Below are 16,784 nucleotides of genomic sequence, written 5' to 3'. Positions count from 1 at the left end.
CTGCATGAATTGTTCTCTCTCTTCCACTCTTCCCCCCACCTTCTCTCTCCCTCCCTGAAGCACACACACGCTGCAGCTGAGAGGACTTGGAGCGTTGGACAGTTGCAGATAGAGGGATGCACACCTCTCTCAGTACATTATCCTCACGCTTATTGGTTCAGATTACCAACCACAATGACGCAAAGGAGAAGAAACACAATGGAGAGCCCTTTATTCTATTCATCTCACAGCCAACATCATGGATGGATTCAAGTCTCAGGTAGGACTGTCCCATAAGAGGGGTGTCGAGGCAGTGCATACAGTGAGAACAAGAGGAGAAAATCTGCAATACTTTTGCTAAGCAGTACACAATTTTATCACATACTTGTACTTTTTTTGGGGGGAAAAAAAAGCCTGATTGATTAAAAAATGCACAAAGGGAATCTACGCTGAAACAGTTAGGTTAGTGTGTGTTTCATGACAAACCTCCTCAGTCAGATAAAATAGCTGTCTTCTACATTAGAGAAATGAGCTTGGATCTGGATGAAACTCTGCCATGGCAACACAGTCATTTATTGTATTTTAAGCAGCCATATTAATCGAGGCACAGTTCTACTTGTTGATGTGCTTTTTTGTGCAAATCTGCTATCAAGATCATCTAAGAATCGCAGTTCAAAGAATTCTGAGGATTTGTCTCAGAGGAATTTTTGATATAAGCCGGAGAAAACAGCTGTCCAGTAAGTCCTTGTAGGAAAGTAACTTGCTAGTAGTTCTGATTAATACTGAGCCAAGTTAAAATACTTCCACTTCAGAACGAGGCTGTTGGGTTGGAGAAAAATATTCATAGTTATTGCAGCTGAGTTGTTGTGTGTGTTTTTTCCCCTGCATTTTGTACAGTGAGTATGGACCTATTCCTTTTTTCTCCATTCACAGATCTTCCTCTTTCAGGTCTATGTCATTTACAATTGGTGGGTATTTTCCATCCAGACAGGCACTCTGACACACAGTCATCTGCTGTGAATGATCACAATGACAAAAAAGTATGAGGAACAAGTCACATGATTACATACTAACACCGTCACATGATTTACACATGTTCTGCTTAAAAAAAAAAAGTTATCAGAAGGTTTATGTTTTAATTAGCGACCCTACTGGTTGCATCTATTGTTTTGATTGATACCATGCAAATAGACATTTATGGGAAATAATACATATTTGCACAGTAAGTTCTGTAATTAACATGATTTTGTTGTTGAGGCGAATTCTTGTGGTAGATGCCATCATGTATTAAAATAGTCACACCTATTTTTGCGTTTAAAAAACAGAAAATGCAGGCCAGTGAAATAAACTGTTAACTTGAGCGCCATGTTTTTTGAATGATGTAATGCATGACAGCACGAGAAGTGCAGCAATATATGTACATTATAATGTTGTGATGCCACTTTTAGCATTTAAAACTTTTTTTAACTAATCAGTTTTGGCCTTTAGTGTTTTATTTTACATTTATTTTAATTTTGACCATACCAATCTAGTTCTTTGTGAATATGGCTGGTAGACAGTATTATTTTGTAGAATTCCATGCTCTTTCTTTCTTTTATGTTATTCCGGATGCATCAACTATTTAGGCTTCAAATCATTAGTGATCCTTCATTACCCAGTCCTGCTTTACTAGATCCCATTGGTTTTTTCAAACAGCAGCACATGAAAGTGAGCATATGTGTGTGCCGTGCCAGGATGTGTTTTATTTGTGGAAACTGTGTTTTTCATGTGCATGCTCCATCTAGAGTGTGTCTGTTCATGTTATTGTTGTGGTGTATGTGTTTGTATGTGTTTGTGTGTGATTGTGTGTGCTCTATCTAGAGAGTGTTTGTTTATGTTGTTGTTGTGGTGTGTGTGTTTGTGCTTGTGCATGCGTTCTGCAGTCTCAGTTACAGTTTAAGAGCCTGGGGACTCAGTCACACACGGCCTCTCTTTAATACCCTGCTAATTGATTTGTCCTCTGGAAAATGTCAGTGGGTGTGAATTGAGCTCTCATGCTCCCCTCGGGCCCCTTCAGGTTCTTTCCTAAAGCAGCCTTCCCTTCTCTTTAAACTAAATGACCCATCATAAATATCCTATCATTCCGTTCTTCGCTCAGGTGAACATGCTCATGAATTCCACTTCTGGTTAAATGTCACTGCCTCTAAAGATTAAAGACAGGGGTTGTAATTCCAAAGCAGGCATCCTTTCTTTCTGTAACAGGAAGAGATTCTTCAGTATTACTGAGTGCTCATATTGTAAGCTCAGATTAAACCTGAGCGTAGACGAGGGATTATTGTCTATGTATGGCCATATTACAAAACATCCAATTTTAAGTCTTAAGTTAAAGGAAGAGTTCACCAAAAATGAAAATACTTTCATCATTTGCTCACCCTTGTGTCTTTTCTTTCTGTCTTCTGTAGAATAAAAGATTTGAAGAATGTTGGTGAAATTACCATTGACTTCCATTGTATGGACATCAAACATTTCTCAAAAATATATTTTATATACAGTAAATGATGAAAGAATTTAAGAAGAAACTATCCCTTTAAGATCTGAGAAGTTACTTGTTTTAAAATGAGATCCTAACTGAAATCACCATGGTTACTATAACCAGATAAAATAAGATTTTGGGTTGTTTCTGTAATATGGCCCCAGAAAGTTACTACACTCATGTGCCACAGCATGAAAATGAATTCAAGATTTCGCCAAAACATGGAAAGTTCTTGAGCAATCGTGTAAATTTTCCCATCCTCTCTATTCTGAGTTTCAGTTTTTACCCTCAGGATCTCGGTTCCCTCTGTTAGGAGTAACAGGTACAAACATTCATTTATTCCTACTTCTATTTGTCTGATACGTTCGTGCATGTGGGGAGTATAGGTGGAAGTAGGTAGTTGTTTGGGCCTTGTTGTTGTCTTGTTTTTTAATGTAATTTTTTAACTGTAATTTTTAATGTATTTTAAATCGTCTTTTCTGTGTGCTGGTCTTGCTTTAAAATCGATTGCCCTTAGGGGACATAAATACATAAATAAAGAAAAAGAAAGAAAAGAAAGAAAGAATTGGAGATGTTCCTCACGCAGCCAATCAGGCTTTACCAGCCACTTGCTGCAAACATGTAAATTGAATTAAGTATTAGAGATTAGCTGTGTACTTTGTGAACCATGATGTATAATCAGATTTGTAACTTTCACTTATGTCATTTGGAAGAGGACATAGATGTTTAAACGTAGGATCATCAATCAAATGTGTAGCAACTGAGATATTAGACACACATGGGTGATTATTACTCCAGTTGATTACTAGAATCTTGTTGTTCAAGGACGTTTGTGTGTGTGTGTATGTGTGTGTGTTTGCATGCTTCAGTGTGCATGTATCTGAAGTATTATTGATCCATAATTCATAATCGTGCTGTTGAACTTGTGTCATGGAAAAGTTTGTGTTTGTGTGTGCGCTCGTAATTGCATAATAAATAGCCGTTCCTTCTATCAGACATCTATTCCCCATATGCATGCAAACATTTGCTGTTCTGACAACACTACAGCAAACACTACAGCACATTTACTCATTAAGTTGTCAGGATGTGAATTAAAGCTCTATGTAAGCGCATACACCTTGATGATTGCATACCTTCATCACAGTAAAGGGCAATGACTTCAAACTGCAATCCATAACAGCTGTAACTGGCAGGTTATTCGACACTCAGCAACATCTTAGATGCATTGACTTCATCCATGTATGTTGATTTTGAATTAATATGATACAAAATAGAATATGTAGTACGCATATGAAAAATGTAATGCAAATTTGACAGCACACTCAAATTCCAACCTGATCTTGCACCTTTATACAGTATATGCAAAATAGTCTTAGGGGCTATAGGGGCTAGGGGCAGGTTCACTCAGAATGCGTTTTTCCATTCCAATGCGCTACTTTTCCATTGTTTTTCTATGTAAAAGTGCTAGACGGATGTGTATGACCGTTGCGCTCACGTCATGACATGGCATTCTAAAAACGCAACGCTCAAGTTAAAATCAGTTCAACTTTTAAAAAGCGCGTCTCGAGACATTGCGGTTTTTTCTGCCGTTCCACTGCCCGCGTCTTGCGTTTTTCAAAGCAAAAACACGTTCTGTGTGAACGTGCCCTTAGTCAGTTTTTACAGGGTTAGTTCACCCAAAAATGAAATTTCTGTCATTAATTACTCACCCTCATGTCGTTCCTAACCAAGACCTCCGTTCATCTTCGGAACACAAATTGAGATATTTTTGATGAAATCTGAGAGGTTTTTTATCTCCCATTGGTAGCAACAAAATTACCACATTCAAGTTCCAAAGAAGTAGTAAAGACATCGTTAAAATAGTCAATGTGACTACAGTGGTTCAACCTTAATGTTATGAAGTGACGAGAATACTTTTTGTGCGCAAAAACAAAACAAAAATAATGACTTTATTCAACAATTTCTTCTCTACCCTGTCAGTCTCCTACGCAGTTGATGCAGTGAATGCAGTGCAGCACTTCCGTGTTTACGTCCGAACGCCAGCTCAGTATTGGCCAACGCTGTTCACGTGAGCAGCACAATGCATGAGTGTGATGCAGGAATCGGCCAATACAGAGTCAGCATTCGGATGTAAACACAGAAGCTCTGCACTGCGTTCACTGCGGCAACTGCATAGGAGCGTCACATAACGCTACGTTTACCTCAGAAAAGCCATTCATTGTCCATAAACTCATTAGTCAGCAAGAAAAATAACTATAGAGAGGAGCATTTTGCTAAATATATCCACTATATTATGTATTTAATATACTTAACCTGTTGTCTACATGATGAGAAACAATGGAAAGAGTTAAAAAATAAAACAGGAGTTAAAAATTCAACACTGCCTATATGTTGCATGTGAAGAGATGCCTTTCACCAAATTTACCTCTCCGATATTACTAATAAAGAAAAATAAAATGGATGTGTGCAAGACATATGACAACATTTATAGGATGCTGGAGGAGTCCAGACTACACTCAGTGGCCAAGTGTTGCTGATATAATTATGATCCGTGAACCTCAGTTCCCAGGACATTCACGAGATAGATGAAAACACATGGCAGGATGACAGAAATTAAATGTAAAAAAAAAAATCACATGTTTATTCTTATATATGGCACTTTAAAAATAATTTGGCACCTGTTTTTTTTATTTTTTTTTTTTTATTGAATTTATTTATTTTGATGGATATACTCTATAATTCAGTATACTCAGATATACAGTGGTGCTCTGGTCTTGGAGTACCCCCAGCACTTTACATTTTTTATATCTGTTTGACACACTGCATTACAAGATGGAATAAATCTGTCCTTGCTTCCGTTACTTCACAACTTTAATAAATGGAGCCATAAGGTGAACACCCAATTTGTTTGATGCACAAGCAAATTATTACACTTTACCTTATCCTGATGTATGGGGATAGAAAATGATGATAATTTTTTCATTTTCTTGGTTGAACTGCTCCTCTTGCTTTATTTATCATCATGTCCTCTTTCACTTTGAACTTGCCATATTGCGTAACCTGGCTTCAGAACTAATCCTATACTTAGACCACAAAATCTTAACAAATCTTTGAAACTTCTCCAAATTTGTGACAGCATTTGTATTCATATACATGTATATTTCCATTGCTGCATTTGGCAGACGCTTTTATCCAAAGCAACATACATTGTATTCAAGGTGTACATTTTATCAGTTCATGCACTCTCTGGGAATCAAACTCATGCTCTACTGTTCAAGCTTCTTTCCATTTCTCATGTCACCATTTATTATTTGTTACTATAGTAAAGTGAGATGTGTCTCTCTGAGATGTTTATAACACTTGAGCACAGCCATCAATGGAAGAGTAATATCCCGTCTGCTTTGATCCTCACATATAACCTATGGTGATGGGGAGCTACACACATTCTCTTATTTCACAGAGCTGTCAGAGAAGAAGTCTTGATCAATGCAGTGTGCCACGGTTGTCACGCACTCTGCAAAGACAAAGTAGAGGCAAGCGCACTTGTGCTCATTCATACACGCATTGCAGAGCTGCTGTATATCTTAAACATCATGGTCACACTAAACGGACAGCATCTTAATTTAAATCTTGGATAATCAAAGCAGGCAAGAGAGTGAGCGGGATGAGAAAGAAAGAAATAGAGAGAGGAGTGGGATGCCATGAAAGTCATGAGGAATCGATCTTGTCATGTTGTTAGTGCACTGTGAAATGAGTGAGGCAGGAATGCACATATCTTTCAGATATCATGCATGTCTTTCACTTTTAGCAGACATAAACTGACATTTCCAATAGATTGAAGCCACATAGAATGTTTACTTTTTCTTCAGAGCTGCTGCACAAATACTGACCATTGTTGCGCATTGCTTGAATAATGCAGCAGTTTGCCGTCTGGGTTGTGTAGGTTTAGTCAGATGTTTTGTTTTTATTGCGACTTGATAAATAGGAAGGCTTTGAAGGTTTTTTGAAAAGAACAATTATATGGTATTAACTGCCATAGTTGACAAATATAGTCCTCATCACACCTGTCATGTCACTATTGTTAGCTAGAACTATTGTGTAATCTTGGCCTCAATTCAAGTACATCAGAGAACAAAAGCAATTTTAATGTTAAGCTATAATTGTGATTTTATTTAGGCTTTGTGTTAGAATTTGTATAATTAAGGTAAATGGCTTTCACTAAATTGTTAATGCAGTCTAGAATAAAAACAGGCATATTTTTAGAGCACAATGCAGATGGGAAAAACTTAAAACATAAATTAATTGGGGTCCACAATTTCAACCATTACACTAGTAACTTTTGGCCTTCTAGCAGTTAAAAAACAAAACTGCATGCAGTTTGCAGAAGAACATTGTTTTGGTTGTGCTTCGGGTCTGCGGATGCATGTGTTACTACTGCTCATAAAACATTCAATAGACATGGTACTTCCTTGAAAATAAATTCCAGCACAGCGCTACAACAACCATAATGAAATGACCCTTCACAATAGATAATGCTTTACAATGAGCTACATATGGCAATGTATCTGTTCATTAAAGTACCTTACCCTGTACCTGTTGAGTAAAAAAATCATCCCGTCATGTCTAAAATATAAACGCTTATAATCAGTGTTGGGGGTGACGCATTACAAGTAACTTGAGTTACGTAATCCGATTACTTTCTCAGGTAACTAGTAAAGTAACGTATTACTTTTTCAATTTACAACAAAATATCTAAGTTACTTTTTAAAATAAGTAACTCAAGTTACTTTTTCACATTTATTGACTGACAGCTCTCCTGCCCACATGTTGAGAGAAATAAAGTGCGCTATTGTGTGCGCTATGTGAACACGGTGGTTATTGTAGTTCTAGACTAAAGGTGAACATGCATTTACTCATCTCACTTGCACGGAAACTTTCAGTATTGCTCAAAATGAATAAAAACAGTTAAAAGCAATCTCAGAATTTTACGCAAACCCATAATAATTAACTATATTAAATTACACAAATATACTTTATGTATGTAATCTCACTTTATTATCCAGTGTCTAATAAGCAAGAATTACTTTAGATTAGACTTAGAAATAAGAGTGTTGAACTTCCTTCTCCTGTATCCTATTCTACTGTGTTCCAAAATGGCAGCACAGCTGAAAGGTTAGACAGGGTAAGACAAAAACATGTTTTGGATGAAGGAATGATTTTTTGAAATTGTGAAGAAATATTAAAGAAACTAAATTAAAGTCCAAGATCCAATATCAGAAATATCATTATACTGCAATGAAGGTAGTACTTGAGGACTAAAGTGTTTGTGCACAATTTTACCTTTTTTTTTTTCTTTTTTTTTTTTTTAATCACTGTGTAAATTTTTTTTTTTAGTCAGTCTCTTTTGATGTTGCACCTTAGGCTTTAAGTGTCTTAAAAATTACAACTTGATTTGGTGTGCAGTGCTAGATTTTTTAACTGGAAAACACAACAAAAGTACTATTTATTTTTTTTATTTTGCCATGCTAACCATGGGTAAGGTGCAATTGTGGAAAAAGGTGAACACCCAAAAGAAGCACAGGATCCCATGGGTGCAATTTATTTTTGGCATTGAAGCTGTCTTGGCATTAGCATGGCATGCTGTGATTTCTGGTTGTGTAAAATTGCATATTTGGTTGTGTACTACAGAATGTTAAATCTTGGACTATAGATGTGTGTTTGTGAGAGGCTGTGCATGCTTGTTAGTATGAGCATCAGTGCTGAGATGAGCGCACACACAGAAAAAATGTCTGTGTGACTGATTGGCTAAAAGAGGAGACCAATGGCGATTCTCTAGAGGCAGAGTTTGTATAGCTTGCACAGTATCTCAGGGACAGATGTAATGAATGTGAGCTAGCAATTTCACATGCACACGTGCTAACACTTCCACGTCTCACAATTGCTTGGATGGCCAGGATTCTCACAGATTCACTCTGTTTCTCCACTGCCCTCTCTCAATCTTTCATAATGAGCTCGCTCTTCTTCTTCTTCTTCTTCTTCTTCTTTTTGTCCTGTGAGGTTGCTTTTTTTAGTTTTTTTTTTAATTTTTTTATAAGGACTGAAAGGTTCAGACACACTCACACACAGCAAGCCTCTACCAGACTCATGTAAAGAGTAGATGGATTTATGGAAAAACATCCTCCATTTTCTCTATACAATTAATCTGTTTTCCTTTCAACACTCGGTGCCACCTGAGATCTGTAATGCGAAATAAACAAGTGATGCATGTAATTTGTGTTGACCAGTGTTTGACTGCCTTTCTACAAAACAAAAAGGCAGAGAGACCAAGAGAATTTGTGAAATTGAAATTGCCAGAGAGCAAAACTCTGCCTCAGCTGACTGCAGATAGTCTTCAGAAAGCACAGAGCACAAAACGCACGCATGCTCTCGTACACATGGTAACGACATGTTCTCTCACACACTCTTAGCATATGCTGCTCACGCTCTGAAGGACTAACTACAGAAACTGGCAATGAACAGGCAAGAGAGCACGTTCGGCGATTTCCTCTCAGGTAAACACCTCTGAGCGCACACTCAGTCTGATTTTCTCCTCTTTCTATCCTCCTTTGCTGGCTCACCTCGTCTTTGTCTGTAACGGACTATTGTTTTGTGGAACTGGCTTATCTTTACAGGCTTATTTTTGTTGATGCAACAAAATAATTTTGTATTGATGCAAGACACAGTTTCTTCTCAATGTTGTGGCTGCAGATTTTCAACAGGTGTGTGTTTTCATCGTTATGTATTCAAATATATAATACTGATAAATATACTGATAAAAATACTGACAAATATATAATTCACTGTAAAAATGCTTAATTTTTTATTAAAAAAAACATGCTATAGTAAAAACCTGTTAATTGGTTAACTGTAAGTTACTTTATTTTAGGCTATTTTAACTAGTTGCTTATTAGCATGCATATTACTAGAATATTGGCTATTTATTAGTACTTATTAAGCACATATTAATGCCTTATTCTGCATGACCTTATTCTACATTCTTAATCCTACCCAATACCTAAACTTAACAACTACCTTTACTAACTATTAATAAGCAGTAAATTAGGAGTTTATTGAGGGAAAAGTCATAGTTAATAGTTTATATGTGTTCCCTTTACTAAAGTGTTACCCTATTCACAGTGAAAAACTGTACATGGATTGCATGTAATTTTACTATAAACTGCTGTCAAATTTGTTTTTGTTTTTGCAAGTAAAAACTAATATCATACAATTTATGGTGAAAAACAGTAAAAGGACATTTCCTGAAGTCCCTGCAAAAGTAGTTTTGTTGTTTCTTCTTTTTTGTCAGTAATGCACATTAGGTGTTTTGTGTTACATTTTCTGTTATTTAGTGAATGTTTATTGCATTATTTTTAGTTTGTGTGTTACCCTGATGTGTTTTGTGTTTGTGTGTATGGCCCTGTGCACAGTCTATATACACTATTGAGTATTGGCCATGTTTTATGGACTGGCCACTTTCAATTAACTTCACGATTCAATGATTCATCATTTGGCTTTTTATTGTAGCACCTGTATAATGGCAGTTATCAGTACATTTAATTATATATTATGATATATTATAATGTACATATTTTACATTATATGAATTATACAGTGTAAGTTGTAAAATATACAAGCACCAATATGCCATCCTGTAATACATAAAACATTATCACCATATTTTATGGGGAATTTTATTTATTTATTTATTTTTACTGTGGTTTAAATGGTGGTGTTTGCGCTGACATAGAATAAGCAAGAAACATTAGATTAGTACCTCTATACTAATTGATTGGACAGCAGAAAAACAACTGGGAAACATGAAATGATCCATATGCATGTGAAGCATCTGAAAGTATGCATTTATGAATGTGAGACAGCGAGCTGATTTCTTAAGGAAACATGCATTATGAATATCAGTAGTAATGGACGTTGTACAATGGGACTGTATGTGCACATGACATTTTGGTCCATGCATGTTATGTAGACAAATATCCCTGATTTTTGGAGCCTGAAATACAGTAGAGCAGAACACATGCAGACCTGAGCAGCTGGAGGAAGAGAGAGCGAGAGACAAAACAGATCAGCTGCTGTATTACTCTCTGACCTACTTAGAAGATTTTCATCATAGATTTCTTTCCAGGCTTTTGTTTAGTAATTGGTTACATACAGTCATATAATGAAGTGATTAATCTATGGCTCTCTTGTGCACAAGGTTAACTTGCACTGTAGTAAAATGGAAAGAGTTCATTTAGGTTGCTATAGGACTTACTGGATATGCAGTTTTGGTGTGAGTGATCATGTAATGTTAATTTTCATAATTTTGATTATAAAAAATCAACTGAATAGGCACATTTGTGTTAAGAATATTTCTAGTGATAATCTCTCATGAATAGAAACTAAAGGTAAAGTTTTGTCCCATGTCTGAGTAATCAGTGCTTTGACTCTCTGTCTGTATATAGAAAAGGATGGTGTTTTAATTCTGTGTGTGTGTGTGTGTTTGTTTTTTCTAAGGATTTCCGCTCTTTCATGCAGTAACACATGATTTAGAGCTTAGGGTTGATGTTCAATCCCCTGCACTATGTTATCAGACTTGGTTTTGTTATTAGGTAAAGGAACATTTGCAGGGAAATACAAACTTGATTTGTTTGATTGTTGTGTCTTCTATTCATTCCTAACCTGATGAAGGAAAGATCATATTTATTCACATTGTCTGTACCAGATCTAATTATGCTCTCCTACAATCACAAACATTAATTCTTTAGCTGCTTCACAGAATTCTTATTAAATCTCTTACAAATTTCTGAGTTGGCATAACAACAGTGTTTCTGTTCTGATTTGGTGTATTTGTTGTTTATTGAAGACTGAATAACAGTTCAGACTAAATCAGACACATAATTGATATAATCCGCATTTCATCAAGACATTTACAGTATATCTTAACATTTCTGAGCTTTTCTTCAGTATTAAGACAAGCATAGTAGTCTTAAAGGCGACATATTATGGGTCTACTAAAATAAGATTTCATGGCTAAATGTTCAAAAATACCTTATTTTCCACATATTTTACATTGTAGCAGCACCTGTCTTCCAAGTCTGTCAGTAATGCTCTGTTTAGTGCCAGTCTCTATGAAGCCCCTACTTCTGAAAAGTCTGCTCTGATTGGTCAGCTGGATCAGTGTGTTATGAATTGTCAACTTCCAGCGTGTTTCGGAAGTGTCACGCCCCTTACAATAACTGTGAGATTGCTAACACAACTTAACGAGGCCTTGCTTCCTTTTTTTGCATATATTGTGATGTGTATGTTCTCGGAAGAAAACTCAAGACTACAATCGAGGCATTTCAGGGGGATCAGAAACTGCTTACTGATCTAGAGAATAACTCCCTTTGAAGTGACTTTTTGCTTTGTGGCTTTGCAGACCTTTTTCATGCTTAAACAGTCTTACAGTATATTTGCCTGATGTTTCAGAGCACAAGCAGTTCTGGGTTTGATTCTGAGGAAACAATGTTTGACAGGCTTGTTGGATTTTACAGGTTTTAGCTCTTCTTTCTTGTTCTCTTTGAGAATTGCAGCCTGCAATACAAAAGTTCCAGTGCTGGTTTCTTTGAATGCACTTTTCTACTTTCCCTAATGATCTTTTTTTGTCCAGTAGCATAAGTAATTTATTAGTAGAATAACAGATGTGCTGCACTGGTAGTGTGTGAGAGTTACTGGGTGCATTTCCCAAGGGGGTAGTACAGGAAAAATGTTTGTTTTCTAGAAAAAATACTAGGAAAAATGTTTGTTTTCTTTGTTAAACATAAAAATTAAGACTTAAACTTAAGTTTCTTTGTATTAAACGAAAAATATATATTTGTGTAAACTTTGTGTGTGTGTGTGTGTGTGTGTGTGTGTGTGTGAATAAGACATGTTTTGTCTTGTGGATGATTATGCTTGTTGAGATTCCATAAAAATAGTGCTTTGGTAGTAGCTGTTAGATCTTTCTCAGGGAAACTTTCTCTGTGTTTGTCCTCAGAAGTATTCAAACGCAAATAAGCTCAGGTGCCTTATTAAATGGAGAGGAATCTACTTAGTGAGTCTATTTTTCTCCCACAGATTGTTTTTAATTTAAAAGTGCATCATTGTAATGGACACTTTAATAAAATTAATGATAATTCTAAATGATATCCACTATAATATGGGTTAAAAGGAACAATTTTCTCATTTGGTTTTGATAAAGGGGAATTTAAACCTTACTGTTGGACCACATAGACTGGCAAGTTACAGCCTATGAGGAAGAGAGACTTGAAATAAATCTCTTTTTTTTCTGTCTCGTGTCATTTGTGTGTTTCGCTCCCTCTCTCCTCCCCTCCCTTGTGTGCATGTTATTGCTCTGATAAGAGCTTCACTTTGGCAGTGGCATAAAGTAATCTCCTTTTGATGTGACCACATCGCGAATGGATTTAGCAGATTAAAAGGAAAAGGCAATAATTCTAAATTTATTAATGTCTTCTAACAGAACCGCTATAAATGATTTGATAAAATCACAGCAGTGGTCATTTTGAAGTGCTTATTTAGAGAAGCAGAAAACTGGCTGCTAAGATAAAGAGACCAATTGCCCTCCCTATAATAGTGTAAAGCCGTAAGCCATTAAATGACACTTTAAAGTAACCGAGAATAAGACCAGCCACTAATTTCTTGACAGGAGAAGGAATGGAGCAGCATATCACGTTTAATCACACACCTTATGCACTGGGTCACTGCTCCGTTTGAGCAACAACATCCTGTCAGGAATCAAGAACCTGAGATACTGAGGAGTTACAGGAGCTGAAATGCTGTCTTTTTATTAATCTATAGACATAACTTTCGTTTTAATGTTTCTTTGGAAACATTAGCCATGTTCCAGCTGCCTACATAGACAACATTATATAGGCATGCAACATTATGCTTTCTTTTAAGGTTATTTATTTATTAAATATTGAATCCCAGTGGTTCTTGCTTGCTTTTTTGGATTAGTTGGTTGTTAGTTTATTTAAAATATAAGTTAAATATATTTAACAGTTTTATTATGCATTTTCCAAATTTACTTTTACACTCTCATTCATCTTTAGAATTATTTTATTTTATTTTATTTTATTTTATTTTATTTATTTTTGGCTAAGCACAGAATGTGCTTCTTGTTTTTTTTTTTTTTTTATTGATAGCCCTGTTTTTTATGAGTGAGTAAATGAGTGAATACATTTTTTTTTAAAGGTGTACATCTAATATTACTCTAATGGTGGGTAAAAAATGTGTCAATTGAATACAAAGAAATCTCCAGATAATGTTTTATTGTTTAATTTAATTTAATAATTTATTTGCTTGTCTGTAGTTGTCTATAGTTTTGGCAGTCCAAGAATACATTGCATTGCTGCCTGTCTAGAGCATCTAAATTGAGTCACTTATAAGGTTCCAGTTCGGTTCTTGTAGTCTATATAAAGTAAAGTTATATAAAAGTAGTTGTCAGGCTTTTGGCATGAAATATGGCAGTAATGTAATATTTTTGTTTCCAGATAGTGGTTTGTTTTTCTTGTATAGGTACTTCAGATTGGCCACTTCAAAACTACCTCTATCTTGGGAGAAAAGTCACTGCTTCTAGCAATTTGTAACTAGCCATATGCTTCTCTTTCTGAAGCATTGTGTGTGGGTTTGTGTGCATGATAGACTTGTAATGGTTGTCTTAAATGTTCAAATCTCTGAGCTGTGTGCATCTGTGTGTGTGTCCCTTCAAGGGGGCTATTATGTGTAATGCTCATTATCTAGCAAGCGTTGATTGTGCACAGTGTCCGGCATTCAAAGCGCTGCTGCAGTGCTAATTGCATCTGCACAATCACATTGAATTAAAAGATAAGACTACTCTTTTTTATTGCAAGATTACAGGATGCACTGGCCTTGTACTTGAACTGTTTTGTATGATTGCATGTATTGTGTTGTATGTTTCCACTGAACTATAATGAAATCAAGTCAAAAGATCGTGTGATATCTTTCATTGACAGACATGGATTTCTGAATTAAATTTCTGTGTATTAACTCTAATCTTTCTCTTTCTTACTTCATCTTTGTATTTTCTGGACAGGGTTCTCATTTCTTTTTCCTTCAAATATTATTGCAATTGACAAAGAAATGCTAGAAATTACACTTTGGTGTTGGGGAAATTGATTATTGTGCCAAACTCCATGAATTGTGTGTTTCTGGCCACCTGCATCTTCATACATCAAGAACACAGAGATTGAGGCTATTTCCATCAGAATAAGGGCTCTTGAATAGGTTCTTGAGCATAGAAACATCTGGTCAGATGGAGATACTCCAGATGATGATCTGTTGCTCAGATATTGATTTTTCATAGTTTAAGTATCACCTCAATCTCAGATGTTTCTCCTAAAATAGGAGGGAAAAAAAGACACCAGTGAGACCATTGCTGGCACACTGCTGCCATTTCGATTTGGATGTTTTGATGATTCATTTAAATTTCAATTTGATTGAAATTTGACTTATAATTATTTTATGATCAGTTAAAGTTTATACATATAATGCCATTCAAAAATGTTGAGGTCAGCAACACGACTGTTTTCAATATTTATCATAATAGAACATTTCTTGAGCATTAAATTCAGCATATTAGAATGATTTCTGAAGAATCATGACACTAGGCCCTATCATACACCCGGCGCAATGCGACGGCAGGCGTGACGCAAGTGTTTTTTGCTAGTTTTAGCCCGACACAGTACAATAATGCACGTACAATAAAAGTGTCTATATTTTGCCATGGAATTTGAAAGCGTTTTGAAAGGGGGAGCGGGAGTGTTTGAAAGCAGGTGTCTATCAGCAGACCGGTCCGCTGATAGACGCCTTCTTTCAAACGCTCCTGCTGTGTGTATCTGTGTGAGCACTCGATGAAGAGCATCATTGATATCTGACAATGGCCAATCAGAGTTGTTTACGAATCTGCTCAACAGCGCTCAAAGCGTCACATTTTTAACATTTTTGTACCGACTTGGTACTGAAGACGGTAGTTTTGACAACAATACACTAAAGACTGTAGTGATGATGCTAAAAAATTAGCATTGCCGTCACACAAATAAATTACGTTTAAAAAAAAAAAATAAAAAAAAAAAAATATATATATATAAATTGAAACCAGTTATGTTAAATTGTAAAAATTTTAATTTTTGATTAAATAAATGCAGCTTTGAGAATCAAAAAATCTTACCGACCCCAAACTTTTAAACGGTAGTGTATGTCTTATTAATGTTAGATATTAAAGATTTCTCTTTTCTCTGAGATATTACCTCACACGTTACAAGTCATGTTACTTTTACTTTCTGAGCCCTGAACCTGTGCTCAACACTGAATGGAAGCTGCTCCTATTGAGCCATTTGAGGGTTTAATGTGTCATTTTTGGTCCATTTGTTTGTGTGTAAAAGTTGGTGTTATAGGCTACCTAGTGTTGTGACCTTTTCAAAATTGGAGCAGAAAATGAAAGATCAAACATCTCATATTCATTCACTGTTACACACACTGATTAAAATAGTATTAAACATACATTAATCTGTAATGTTTTAGAGCTACTGAGCTGTGAGAGCACCCGTGGACACAGTTTCCAATCGTAAAGCACAGCAAGTGTAACAGCTAAACTTCAACTCATTAATTATTTGGCTGTAAAAGGCCTTTTACCTCCATTCAGCATGAGAAATTGAGGTTCACTATGAATGTGAATGAGAACAGAGTCCAGCAGGCTTGTTCAATGTTCTGAGACAAGATGAGATTGTTAACGTTCCATGCGGCATGTCACTGTCTCCATATGAGATGCTTGCAAAAAAGCAACACTATGACAGTGTGGTAATTCACTTTATTTACATTCTCTATATCAAACTTAAATTAACATGGCAATATTGCTTGCTCACTTGGTGAAATATTTGGTAATCTTGTTGTCAGAAGAGATGACGAGCAGGGGGCTCATTACCATATAAATGTGTTCTGGGCACTCTTGTTGCATTTGGAAGACGTGTCTGCTACAGGTTCAGGAGCTGTTTGCTTTGCAGATCTTTCAGGATTTAGTTTGACCTTTGTAAATAGTAGAGGAGTTAACCGAAAGGCACAGGCCAGTCTGTAAATACGTGAATCAAAAAAGGAATCGCATAAATTCCTTCACCTCACATGTCTCTTCTGATTTTCCAGGTGCTTTTTTGTTGTTGTCAATATTATCATCATTCTCTTTTTCTGGTCTTCCTTCTTTCTG

At 35.9% G+C, this 16,784-nt stretch overlaps 1 protein-coding gene across 1 annotated transcript in view; it reads left to right on the top strand.

The window, feature by feature from the left end:
* The first annotated feature begins 114 nt into the window (after positions 1–114).
* Positions 115–16,784, top strand: part of LOC127512366 (disabled homolog 2-interacting protein-like) — a 142,166-nt gene continuing 125,496 nt past the window's right edge. The window contains exon 1 of the mRNA XM_051893195.1: positions 115–259. The gene's annotated coding sequence lies outside the window, so the exon portion shown is untranslated. The remainder of the gene's footprint in view (positions 260–16,784) is intronic.

This window comes from Ctenopharyngodon idella, chromosome 5 (genome assembly GCF_019924925.1).
Source record: "Ctenopharyngodon idella isolate HZGC_01 chromosome 5, HZGC01, whole genome shotgun sequence".
Taxonomy (NCBI): domain Eukaryota; kingdom Metazoa; phylum Chordata; class Actinopteri; order Cypriniformes; family Xenocyprididae; genus Ctenopharyngodon; species Ctenopharyngodon idella.
Note: the sequence above shows the minus strand (reverse complement) of the source record. Positions and strands in the feature narration are given on the sequence as shown.